This window comes from Arvicola amphibius, chromosome 7, assembly GCF_903992535.2.
Source record: "Arvicola amphibius chromosome 7, mArvAmp1.2, whole genome shotgun sequence".
NCBI classification, from domain to species: Eukaryota; Metazoa; Chordata; class Mammalia; order Rodentia; family Cricetidae; genus Arvicola; species Arvicola amphibius.
The window spans coordinates 66,229,521-66,243,465 of record NC_052053.1 but is presented as its reverse complement, the minus strand read 5'-3'; positions in this window follow the sequence as shown (position 1 = coordinate 66,243,465).

Below are 13,945 nucleotides of genomic sequence, written 5' to 3'. Positions count from 1 at the left end.
TAACTTGCAGAGTGTGCTGAACCTAGAGAGTTTGAGTCTCAAGAAATGCAGTTTAAGCTTCATACAGAGAAGAAATGTAGAGCAGGAACTATTAAAGGTTCATGATAAAAATTTAAGATTGTAGTAACAATAGTTCAATGTTTCTTATGTCCTTGCAGACATATGGAAACATCAGTTTGTACATAGTAAACTCAGTTCTGCTCCCATCTTATTAAGTCAGTTAATATAGACAGAAGAATGTCATGTCACTTGGTGCATAGATAAATAATAGATAGATGGTAGGCAGGTTGGTGCATGACTATATTACTAAATATTTGTGAATGTTAGATACATAGTTGGATTATAGCTGTCTGTGATATATCATGTTGTATGAATATTTGATATTCATATAAATCAAAACACAGGCATAGACTTGGGCATCTTTTCTTTTTGATCATGATGTGGTTTTGTCAAATCATGCTCAGCTTTCTTTCCACATTTCTCTTAAGTTTGGGTTCATGTACAAATTTCTTACTGAAACATTTGCTTAAAATTAAACTGACCTCATCAGGTTAGTAAGTTATTACATTTCAAGCATCAATGGCAAACATGACTTCACACTCTGATGCATCTGTATGTGCACACATTCTGTTAAGCACATCCTATCACATAGAGCATGCACACAGCCGTTAGCTTCATTTTATTCTGTGTGAGCAGGTCCTAAACAATATGAAAAAAAGACTAGAGAAAAATCCCCAGTTTATTTTCATGTCTGTTCCAAATTGGATTCTGTGGGTTTGTTCTCTGATGACAGTGCCGTCCTGGTCACAAGCTCCTCTGCAAGAAGTTTTGTGTTTGGACTCACACTGAAGTGTCCTCACTGTGTCTCTTTCCCAACCTTACATAGCAGTATCCTCAGTGGTCACAGAGTACAGTTTCAAGAAGAACTGGTTCTCAGATGTTTCACTAATGATGAACCATCATCTCTTGAAGGACGGATTTTAACTGGTACCACCACCACCACCACCACTACTTACATAAATCACCCACTCTATGACCTTCCTTGGAGCTCTCAAATTCAGGCCCAGGCTGGTGATGGAGAAACCAATGACAATGCAGGTGAGGAAAAATGACTGTGACAGCTTAATCAGTCTAGGTCTTGTCTACTAAAGTTTCACCTGCGATAGCAACCTGAGTATAAGAAAATTAGTCTCTGTCAATTATCTGCTGTTAAAACTTCTATAATGTAACATTTGTAACACTCACCACAAGGTGTGTCACCAGTCACAGGAGAAGACTATTAGTCTCACCAATATACAACAGCCCTGTTTGCACTGAGGTCAGGAATGTGTGCTAGAGAGCTATATGATCCCATAGCCTATGGGATCCTACAGCCCATAGGAAAGGATATAACAGAACTGGAAGATAAATTCATTCAGGAAGTCACATCAGCGTATGAGGAATACTTGATTGAATATACTACCCTTTGCTTCAACCAATCACCCATTACTGCCCCTGAGAACCAGTCATGGAGTATTGTATCAGGGCTCACATTGATGGTCTTTCATTTTTTTATTTGTACCAAATGAGTATATGGCAACATCCTCCATCTTTATAAAATTCAATTATGGGAAAAAATGTTTCTTCATGTATGTGTGGAGATGAAGATGTGACTCAGGACAGGTGGAATCTAGTCCAAGTTTCAAGAATCACTTTTGTGTTGTATGTCAAGGCTCTCATCCTATTTCCTTTAGTTTGGCTAACAGTCACTAACAGGAGATAAAGCTTGGTGACATGACTTCTCATATTTCTTACCTTTAAATGCACTTCAAGCTGTGGATATTATTTCTTGCTCTGGGTAAAGAATAAGTGGGCTCCTTATGAGTGGTTACTCATAAGGAAAGGCCCAAGGCTCCTCAAACAAACAAGTTATTGACATTGACTCTGGTTTCCTACCAGGAATAGATAAAAGATGATAGTGCTGAAGACATCATTATACACAGTTTGAGGAATCAAGATGAAGAGGGCCTAATTTAAATGAAGGAATCTATGCATGATACTATAAACCCTTAGGCATGAGGAGGTCATAGTTCGTAGAGAGGAACCTACTACAGACATTTTGCTCACTGGACATATCTGTGAATATAGTCTAAATATTTATTTATTTATTTATTTATTTTTTAAATTATTGGACTTTATTTTTTTCTCATGGTTTATTTTTTTTTATATTTAAAAATTTCCATCTCCTTCCCTCCTCCTCCCCCTCCCTCCGCTCCTCCTCCCCCTTCCCGCCCCTCCTTCTCCCCCTTCCCTCCACCCATACCTCCCCTCCCTCCCTCTCAAGGCCAAGAAGCCATCAGGGTTCCCCACTCTATGCTAAGTCCAAGGTCCTCCCAACTCCCCCCAGGTCCAGGAAGGTGATCGACCAAGCTGAGAAGGCTCCCACAGAGCCCGTCCATGCAGAAGAATCAGAGCCCAGAGCCAATGTCCTTTGCTTCTCAGTCAGCCCCCGCTGTTGGCCACATTCAGAGAGACGGGTTTGGTCGCATGATCCATCAGTCCCATTCCAACTGGAGTTGGTGATCTCACTTTAGTTCTGTCCCACCGTCTCCATGAGTGAACGCACCCCTCATGTTCCTGACTTTCTCCCTCATGTTCTCGCTCCTTCTGCTCCTCATCAGGACCTTGGGAGCTCAGTCCAGTGCTCCAATGTGGGGCTCAGTCACCTTTCCCATCTGTCGCCAGATGGAGGTTCCCTCACGGTCCTGACTTTCTTTCTCATGTTCTCTCTCCTTCTGCTCCTCATCAGGACCTTGGGAGCTCAGTCCGGTGCTCCAATGTGGGGCTCTGTCATTTTCTTCATCTATCGTCAGGTGGAGGTTCTATGGTGATATGCAAGAAATTCATCAGTATGGCTATAGGAACTGGCCTTTTCAGACTCCCTCTCCTCAGCTGCCCAAGGAACTAACTGGGGGCGTCTCCCTGGAAACCTGGGAACCCCTCTAGAGTCAAGTCTCTTGACAACCCTCAGGTAGCTCCTTAAATTAAGATATATGCTTCCCTGCTCCCATATCCACCCTTCCTATATCCCAAGCACCCCATTCCTCCGAGCTCCCCCCATTCTCCCCTTCACATTTTTCTCTCCCCATCTTCCCTTGGCCCAGTCTCGCCCAACCCTCAAGTTCCCAATTTTGCCTGGTGATCGTGTCTACTTCCAATATCCAGGAGGATTACTATATCTTTTTTTGGGAGTTCACTTTCTTATTATCTTCTCAAGGATCCCAAATTTATAGGCTCGATGACCTTTAATTATGGCTAGAAACCGATTATGAGTGAGTACATCCCATGTTCATCTTTTTGGGTCTGGGTTACCTCACTCAGAATAGTGTTTTCTATTTCCATCCATTTGCCTGCAAAATTCAAGATGTCATTGTTTTTTACCACTGAGTAGTATTTTAGCTTGTATATATTCCACAGTTTCTTCATCCATTCTTCCACTGAAGGGCATCTAGGTTGTTTCCAGGATCTGGCTATTACAAATAATGCTGCTATGAACATAGATGAGCATATGCTTTTGTTGTATGATTGGGCATCTCTTGGGTAGATTCCCAATAGTGGAATTGCTGGGTCCTGGGGTAGGTTGATCCCAAATTTCCTGAGAAACCGCCACACTGCTTTCCCAAGTGGTTGCACAAGTGTGCATACCCACCAGCAATGGATGAGTGTACCCCTTACCCCACAACCTCTCCAGCAAAGGTTATTATTGGTGTTTTGGATTTTAGCCAGTCTGACAGGTGTAAGATGATATCTCAAAGTTGTTTTGATTTGCATTTCCCTGATAGCTAGGGAGGTTGAGCATGACCTTAGGTGTCTTTTGGCCTTTCGAACTTCTTCTGTTGAGAATTCTCTGTTCAGTTCAGCGCCCCAATTTTTAATTGGGTTAATTGGCATTTTACCGTCTAGTCTCTTGAGTTCCTTATATATTTTAGAGATCAGACCTTTGTCATTTGCAGGGTTGGTGAAGATGTTTTCCCAGTCAGTAGGCTGCCTTTGTGTCTTAGTGACAATGTCCTTTGCTTTACAGAAGCTGCTCAACTTCAGGAGGTCTCATTTATTCAATGTTGCCCTTAATCTCTGTGCAGCTGGGGTTATGCCCATTTGTTGTAGAGTACTTCCCACTTTCTCCTCTATCAAGCTCAATGTATTCAGATTAATATTGAGGTCTTTAATCCATTTGGACTTGACTTTTGTGCATGGTGATAGACACGGATCTACTTTCATTCTTCTACAGGTTGACATCCAGTTATGCCAGCACCATTTGTTGAAGATGCTTTCTTTCTTCCATTGTGTGCTTTTAGTTCCTTTATCAAAAATCAGGTGTTCGTAGGTTTGTGGTTTAAGATCCGGGTCTTCTATATGATTCCATTGGTCAACTTCTCTGTTTTTAGGAAATACCAAGCTGTTTTCAATACTGTAGCTTTGTAATAGAGTTTGAAGTCAGGGATGGTAATGCCTCCAGAAGTACCTTTATTGTACAAGATTTTTTGGCTATCCTGGATTTCTTGTTTTTCCATATAAAGTTGATTATTTTCCTCTCAATCTCTGTGAAGAATTTTAATGGGACCTTGATTGGGATTGCATTGAATCTATATATTGCTTTTGGTAGAATTGCCATTTTTACTATGTTGATCCTCTCAATCCACGAGCAGGAGAGATCCTTCCATTTTCTGGTATCCTCTTCAATTTCTTTCTTCAAAGACTTAAAGTTCTTGTCAAATAAATCCTTCACTTCCTTGGTTAGAGATACTCCCAGATATCTTATGCTATTTGTGGCTATTGTGAAAGGTGATACTTCTCTGATTTCCCTCTCTGCTTCCTTATCCTTTGTGTATAGGAGGGCGACTGATTTTTTGGAGTTGATCTTGTAACCTGCCACGTTACTGAAGGAGTTTATCAGCTGTAGGAGTTCTTTGGTGGAGTTTTTGGTGTCGCTTATGTACTCTATCATATCATCTGCAAATAATGAAAGTTTAACTTCTTCCTTTCCAAATTGAATCCCCTTGATTCCCTTATGTTGTCTTATTGCTATTGCAAGAATTTCAAGCACTATATTGAAGAGATAAGGAGAGAGTGGACAGCCTTGTCGTGTTCCTGAATTTAGTGGGATAGCCTTGAGTTTCTCTCCGTTTAATTTGATGTTAGCTGTTGGCTTGCTGTAAATAGCTTTTATTATATTTAGGAATGACCCTTGTATCCCTAATCTCTCCAAAACTTTTATCATAAAAGGGTGCTGAATTTTGTCAAATGCTTTTTCAGCATCTAATGAGATGACCATATGGTTATTTTCCTTCAGTTTATTTATATGATGGATTTCATTGATAGATTTTCGTATGTTGAACCAGCCCTGCATCTCTGGGATGAAGCCTACTTGATCGTAATGGATAATTTTTCTAATGTGTTCTTGGATTCGGTTTGCCAGTGTTTTATTGAGAATTTTTGTGTCAATGTTCATGAGTGAAATTGGCCTGTAATTCTCTTTCTTGGTTGAGTCTTTGTGTGGTTTAGGTATCAGGGTAACTGTAGCTTCATAGAAGGAATTTGGCAGTGACTCTTGTGTTTCTAAATTATGAAATACCTTAAGCAGTATAGGTATTAGGTCTTCTTGGAAGTTCTGGTAGAATTCCGCATTGAAACCATCTGGTCCTGGGCTCTTTTTGGTAGGGAGGTTTCCGATAACAGTTTCTAATTCTTCGCGACTAACAGGACGATTTAGAGCATTTACCTGGTCCTGGTTTAACTTTGGTATATGGTATTTATCTAAAAACCTGTCCATTTCGTTTACATTTTCCAATTTTGTGGCATACAAGCTTTTGTAGTAAGATCTAATGATTCTCTGAATTTCCTCTGTGTCTGTGGTTATGTCCCCCTTTTCATTTCTGATCTTAATAATTTGCATGTTCTCCATCTGCCGTTTGATTAGTTTGGCTAAGGGTTTGTCAATCTTGTTGATTTTCTCCAAGAACCAGCTTCTTGTTTCATTGATTCTTTGGATTGTTTTCTGTGTTTCTATTTTGTTGATTTCTGCCCTCAGTTTGATTATTTCCAGTCTTCTACTTCTCCTAGGTCAGTCTGCTTCTTTTTTTTCCAGAGCTTTCAGGTGTGCTGTTATGTCACCAATGAGTGCTTTCTCCATTTTCTTTAAGTGGGCACTTAGTGCTATGAACTTTCGTCTTAGCACTGCTTTCATTGTGTCCCATAGGTTTGAGTATGTTGTGTCTTTGTTTTCATTAAATTCAAGAAAGACTTTAATTTCTTTCTTTATTTCTTCCTTGACCCAGGTGTGGGTCAGTAGTTGACTGTTCAGTTTCCATGAGTTTGTGGGCTTTCTGGGGGTAGCATTGTTGTTGAATTCTAATTTTAATCCATGGTGATCCGATAAGACACAGGTGGTTACTAAAATTTTTTTGTAACTGTGGAAGTTTGCTTTGTTACCAAGTATATGGTCAATTTTCGAAAAGGTTCCATGAGCCGCAGAGAAGAAGGTATATTCTTTCCTATTTGGGTGGAATGTTCTATAGATGTCTGTTAAGTCCATTTGGTTCATTACCTCCATTAAGTCTTTCAATTCTCTGTTAGGTTTCTGTGTGATTGACCTGTCCATTGGTGAGAGAGGAGTGTTGAAGTCTCCAACTATTAGTGTGTGTGGTTTGATGGCTGCCTTGAGTTCTAGAAGTGTTTCTTTTACATAAGTGGGAGCTTTTATATTAGGGGCATAGATATTCAGGATTGAGACTTCATTCTGATGGATTTTTCCTGTTATGAGTATAAAGTGTCCCTTTCCATCTCTTCTGATTGATTTTAGTTTGAAGTCAACTTTGTTGGAAATTAGTATGGCCACACCCGCTTGTTTCTTAGGGCCATTTGCTTGATAAACCTTTTCCCAACCCTTTACTCTGAGTAGGTGTCTGTCTTTGTGTTTGAGGTGTGTTTCTTGTAAACAGCAAAATGTTGGATTCTGTTTTCGTATCCAGTCTCTTAGCCTGTGCCTTTTTATAGGTGAATTGAGTCCATTGATATTAAGTGATATTAATGACCAGTGGTTGTTAACTTCAGTCATTTTTAGTAGTAGAGTTTGTGTGTTTCCCTTCTTCTAGTTGTGCTGGTGAAGGGTCGCTAGATGCCTGAGTTATTGTGGGTGTTGTTGGATTCCTTGGTTTGTGATTTTCCTTCTATTACTTTCTGCAAGGCTGGATTTGTGGCTGCGTATTGTTTAAATCTGTTTTTGTCCTGGAATATCTTGTTTTCTCCATCAATGGTGAATGCAAGCTTTGCTGGGTATAGTAGTCTAGGCTTGCATCCATGTTCCCTTAGTGTCTGTAGCACATCTATCCAAGCTCTTCTGGCTTTCATGGTTTCCATTTAGAAATCAGGTGTAATTCTGATAGGTTTCCCTTTATATGTTATTTGACCTTTTTCCTTTGCAGCTCTTAATATCTGTTCTTTATTCTGTATGTTTTGTGTTTTGATTATTATATGGCGTGGGGATGCTTTCTTTTGATCCAGTCTATTTGGTGTTCTGTAGGCTTCTTGTACCTTCATAGGAACCTTCTTCTTTAGGTTGGGGAAGTTTTCTTCTATAATTTTGTTGAATATGTTTTCTGGGCCTTTGAGTTGTAATTCTTCTCCTTCTTCTACCCCAATTATTCTTAGGTTTGGTCTTTTCATGGTGTCCCAGATTTCCTGAATGTTTTGTGTTAAGAATTTGTTAGATTTGTTTAGTTCTTTAATCTGTGAGTTTATTTCCTCTATAGTATCTTCAGAGTCTGAGATTCTTTCTTCCATCTCTTGTATTCGGTTGGAAATACTTGTCTCTGAAGTTTCTGTTCGTTTACTCAGAGTTTCCATTTCCAGTCGTCCCTCAGATTGTGTTTTCTTCAATACCTCCATTTCATTTTTCAGGTCTTGTACTGTTTCCCTTACCTGTTTGATTGCTTTTTCTTGTTTTTCTTGTTTTTCTTGGGTATCTTTGAGAGATTTATTTATTTCGTCTACCTTTTTGTTTGTCATCTCCATTTCTTTATGGCAGTTTTTTACCTCCTGTTTAAGGTCCTCTATTATTTTCATAAAGTACTGTTTAAGGTCGGATTCTTCTATATCTTCTGGGGTAGGGTGTTCAATTTTTGTTGTTTCAGGATGTCTGGATTGTGGTGATGTCATGTTGCCTTTCATGTTGTTGGAGGAGCTCCTGCATTGGCGCCTGCCCATCTCTTTCTTCAAAAGGAGCCCGGAGGCATTTGGTGTCCTAGACCAATCTTTGCTGTGACTGAAACTGGTTGGATCTCCCCTGTGTCAGAGGAGGACCTATTCCTTGCGTCACAATCTGAAGAAGCCCGCACTCCTTGCAGGAATCCCCAGACCTGCCTGAAGGCCAGAGTCTGATTCCTCTGGGTGGATGGCCTTAGAACAGGAGCAGGACACCAGTTCAGGTGGAACTGAACTGGTGGAATACCACACAGCGAACCTGGCAGCACAATCTGAAGGAGCCCGCACCCCTCCGCAGGAATCCTCAGACCTGCCTGGAGGCCAGAATCTGACCCCTTTGGGTGGATGGCCTTAGAACTGGAGCAGGACACCTGAGAACACTAGGGAAAGCTTGGGAGACACAGGGACGGGAGAAACAGACACAAGCCTGCACAGGGAAGTGGGGGTAGGGGGTCTGTGCTCTCTTCCAGGGCAGGTTGCCCCAGGGTCCGCATTCACTCACCAGTTCAGATGGAATGTCAGTGCACAGGATCAGGGATTCCAGGCAGCCCAGGGTCGCAGCCCAGAAAAAAGGGCCAAGGTGGGGGCAGGGCGGGATGGAATACCACACAGCGAACCTGGCAGCACAATCTGATGGAGCCCGCACCCCTCCGCAGGAATCCTCAGACCTGCCTGGAGGCCAGAGTCTGACCCCTTTGGGTGGATGGCCTTAGAACTGGAGCAGGACACCTGAGAACAACTAAGAAAACATCACTGGTGCTATTGTGTTGAGAGGTCAGCGAGGTATGAAAGTGCGTCATCAGGACTGCAGTGTCCCAAAGAATGATGGATCCTCTGGCAGACTGTCAGGTCCCCTTACAGGCCAAGCAGCTCTCAGACAAAGGCCTACCCTGCCCCAGGTAGGCCAATGTAGGAGGGGACCTCCCACGGGCCTGGGTGCACTCAATTCCAGGTCCCCAGAGCCCAAACAGGCTGAGCTGTGGGATTTTGTGGCCCCAAAGACGGGAGGATGAGGCAGGGGGAGGGGGGGAGCATTCTGGGTGCAAGCTGGGAAGGGACAGGAAGAGAGAGGCAGTATCCGGGGAGAATAACCCCTGCAGGAAGAGCAGGAAGTGTGCTGGTGGCATGGGGAGTTGTGGAATGTCGGTGGTCCCTCTCCGGGCAGCTGCCGCGGTTCGGGCACTCACTCCTCACTCACCCTAAAGAATGATGGATCCTCTGGCAGACTGTCAGGTCCCCTTGCAGGCCAAGCAGCTCTCAGACAAAGGCCTACCTTGCCCCGGGCATTCAAATGAAGGAGGGGACCTCCCACCGGCCTGGGTGCACTCAATTCCAGGTCCCCGGAGCCCAAACAGTGTGAGCTGTGGGATTTTGTGGCCCCAAAGACGGGAGGATGAGGCAGGGGGAGGGGGGAGGATTCTGGGTGCCTAAATATTTATTTTTTAAACACATAGTTAGAGCTGTCCCATCTTTTATCTGATAAACTTCATTTGAAGAGGAGTGATGCTTAATTCTGAGACACATAACTTTTCAAATTGCTTATAATAAGTGAATGTGTTCTGTTTTAGTGGGAATCTATGTCACCTCCTCCATGTCAAAAGAATTCCTCAGTAGAGAAGGTGGAGAACATGTAAGACCCAGAGAATGAGGCGGAGGGCTATGCTGTAGACTCCATGACAATGTGAGCAGACCAACAACATATCCTTATTTTCATCACATTTGAGTTGATAAATGTTATCTCATTGATATGAATACCCACTTGTTCTTCTCCAGTGAGATCAATCAGAAGGTTCCAAGAATGTGATGGAGGATAGACCAGAAACACACAAGCCTTTCCCAGACTCTTACAGGTGCAACAAGCTGGGACATCTGACATTGAGATCAAAGATATCACTGCAGAGACCATAAAACTTATTTGCAAGTGAATTGGTGTAAGAACTCTGTGGAGGAATGAATGGTGAGAGAAATGTATTTACATGATAAAAATAAAACCAATAAATTTTAAAATGTGTTTAAATACCTCAGTAGATGTACTGTATTTTGCTTTAGTCAAAACCAAATTTATTATACACCAGCAATCTGAGAAGATCAGAGTAGATCCCAAGACCTACAAACTACATTGCAATTTGACATCATTTCCAGACAGGGACTTGAGGCTCAGGCACACCTTAAAGAGAGTGTTAGCCAGGAACCTCCTGCTGACTCCTGAAGCTCAGCTGCTGTCTATAGCTGCATTGGTTCCATGATCTAAGAACCAGAGCATACCCATGATCAATGATGAAACTGATGTTCATGTTTTATGTGAGGCTAATGGAGCCAGTGGAAGATACCAAGGTTAAAGGTTTGTAGGTCCTACCAGTGTATTCCTGCTTGATCTGTTGGCTCTTGCCAAAAACCTAAATTCTACTCTAACTGGAGAATTGAATGAAGCTCTGTTGTGAATCTAGGGAACCCACTCCCAATGATCTCCTTATTACTTCAAGATTGAACCAAGTGCCCACAGCATAGCCAGGTCTTCCCTTTATGATACTATCTTGTTCTGATGAGATTGCAAATTCTATAGAAAAACAAACATTACAGTGGAAAAATGGACTTCAAAAATATTCAGATTCATTTACAATTAGTACACACTAAATTCTATAAGAGTGCAATGAGAAACATGACTTTGACGCACAGAGCAAGCCAAGTAATAAAGAAGCCAACCCTTTATGGTCTTGTGCACCTGCTGTGATTCAGCACTCTGAAATGTCTTGTGCTAGTGCTGGGGAGGCTCTGTTGGCCCTAAGTACCACCTACTGTTCCTGAGGTCTCTGTAGGAAGGCTTTGTACAGGTTCACACTGGAATTCCCTCACTTTATCTCTGGTAGAGTAATAATACATGGCTGTATTTGCAGCCTGTTCAGTTTTAAGAAAACTTGGCTCTTGGAGGTATCCCTGTTGATGGTGACCTTGGATTTGAGAACTGAATTATAATCAGTGTTTTAATTATTCCATACTATTCCCATTAACTTTAGACCTTTTCCTGGAGGCTGGTGTCCCAATTTTTATGGCAGCTGGTTAATGAGAACACAGAGAGAGTTCAGGTAAGAGACAGGGTCTGAGTCTGTGATGGCTGCACCAAGCGATGTCCTGACTCCTTCACCTGTACTTGTGACATTGCACATGGTGACAAGAAGCATCACCATCAGTATTACATTCCATACATGATGTACCTGGGTCTCTCCTGAAACCCTGAAACATTTACAGATCAGAAAGGACATGATTCAGATGAGTAGCACCAAATCACCCATGCTTTGCTGGAGGCTCCATTGAGATGGAGATAGGCCTTGACTTTCATCCTAAGCTTGAGGGCTGCTTTGCATTTGGGGAGGTTCCTGAGATATAAAAGGGAACACAAGAGGCTTTAATTTCCCTTTCAAGTGACTGAATTTTGCTTTCTGCTTCTTAGTACAAATGGAAGTGGATATTTAGGAATATTTTCCTGGTTCTGGCTGGGTTTCTAATCTCTGACAAACAAGAAATATTTTGAGTTACACTTTGCAAACTTGCCAGACAAAAGATGGGAATGTTTATGGTGAGTCTACATTCATTCAATGATGATAGAACAGGGCATCACTTACTCGACACATTTGAAAGTTTCTGAAAATTCATAAAGTGGATTTTGGATGGAATCGGGGTTTGTAGTGATCAGAAGTCATAGTAAAGAAAACTTAGAATTTATTATTTTGTTGTCAGTAGAGACATCTTATTCTTGTCCCTCATCTAGAAGATAACTTGTGATTTGCTAACATTTAGTATGTGTGATCTCTTACATTTATCTGGGAAACAACTCAAGTGACTGACTAGGATTTTATCTCATTAGGCTTAGACTATTTACCTTCTTAATTAGGGATGCCATACCTAGGTACTTGTCCTTGAACATCTTTATTCATGTTAGTCTACTTTTCTCTTTGTATGTTAGTATCTCTCTTTTTCTCTGTTCTAAGGTTGTAGCACATACGAACCAAGATTTTATATCTGTTGCATTGGCATGGATGAGAAAGCCATTAGTTCACAACACCTCATGAAAAGAAGTAACTACCAGCCAGATTTGACCTGAAGCAATAAAAAGGCAAAATGATGACAAGACATGGAGTGAGGGCATGCTTGAACAGTGGGAACTGTTTGCCTTTGGTGGGAATAACCAGAGAGGACAAAGCACTGCTGGGGTGTCTCCCATGCCTTGGTAATGTAAATCACCAGGGAAGGGAAATGAGGAGCTGTGACCAACCTGCCCTGTCAGATCCTGATATCCATCATTTCCTATTTATTGGTACCTCACATTTTATATTCCTCATTTCATCATGCATAATCTGTTTACTGTGAGTGGCAGTGGTGGAGCTAGAGCATAATGTAGACAAGACAGTCATCCTTGAAAATGCTGTTGGTAAACCAACACTATGACTGTTGTATTCTTATTCATGATGTTCAGGAAGTTAGAAGACTATTTCTCAGACATGTTTACTATGTCTCATCTTGGGTTTGTCTGATATTCTCTTTGTGGTTACAAAAATAAGGGAAGGAGTATTACAGAAATAAAAATACATTTCTGATACTGTATTTGAGAACTTGTTGTGGATTGACTTATACAGGAATTTTTGACTTTTGTTACTGCAGAGATGGTTTGTATATGTATTCTGTATTCTATTCCTACCTGGGTTTCTCTTTTCTGTGAATCTGTCTAGAACGAAGTCACTAAGAATAAGCCATTTGCAAAGGAAATGAGTTCATGGTAAAGTCACACATTATTTATAATTATCTTTTGAGAGGTGGATGCATATTCTTGAGTGTTTCATCAGTCATTTTTTCTTATGTATTGAACAAATGCCAATCATTTAATGGGCCATGTTATCATGACTATACCAGCCTGTCCATTTATGCTGTGGTTAGAATTTCATCAACATAATATAAAATAGAGTCATCAGGAAACAAAGAACCTCAGCTGGAAAATATGCCTCCACCATTTTGGTATGCATGCAAGACTTTAGGAACCATTTTCTTGCTTAATGACTAATGTGGTAGGACCCCATGATGATGTTGAAGATGTCATCCATGAGAATGTGTTGCTGGTTTGTTTAAGAAAACAGCCTGAACAACCATGGACAGCAAGCTGATAAAAAAAGAGTTCCTTATTTCTCATTCAGTCCCCACCTTCACGTTCCTAACTTGATTTAATTTCCTGAGTTTTCTTATGATGAATTGTGAGAGTTAAAATAACAGAAACCCTTTCATTCACATGTTGGTTTTGTTCATAGTGTTGATCACATTAATAGATCACAAGGTAGAGCGACTGAAAATTCTTCTCATGAAAATAGGAAAGTAAGGGACATTTTTTTCTTTTTCTTAAATTTATTTATTTATTAAAACTTTTCACCTCTTCCCATTTTCCTCCTACTCTCCCCATTCCCTTTCCCCCTCCTCCAGTCCTAAGAGAAGTCAGGGTTTTCTGCCCTGTGGGAAGTCCAAGACCCTCCCCACTCCATTCAGGTCTAGGAAGGTGTGCATTCAAACAGACTAGGCTACCAAAAAGCCAGTATATGCAGTAGAATCAAAACCCAGTGCCATTATCATTGGCTTTTCAGTCATCCCTCATTGTCAGCCACATTCAGAGAGTCCAGTTTGATCACATGCTCATTCAGTCCCTGTCCAGCTGGCCTTGGTGAGA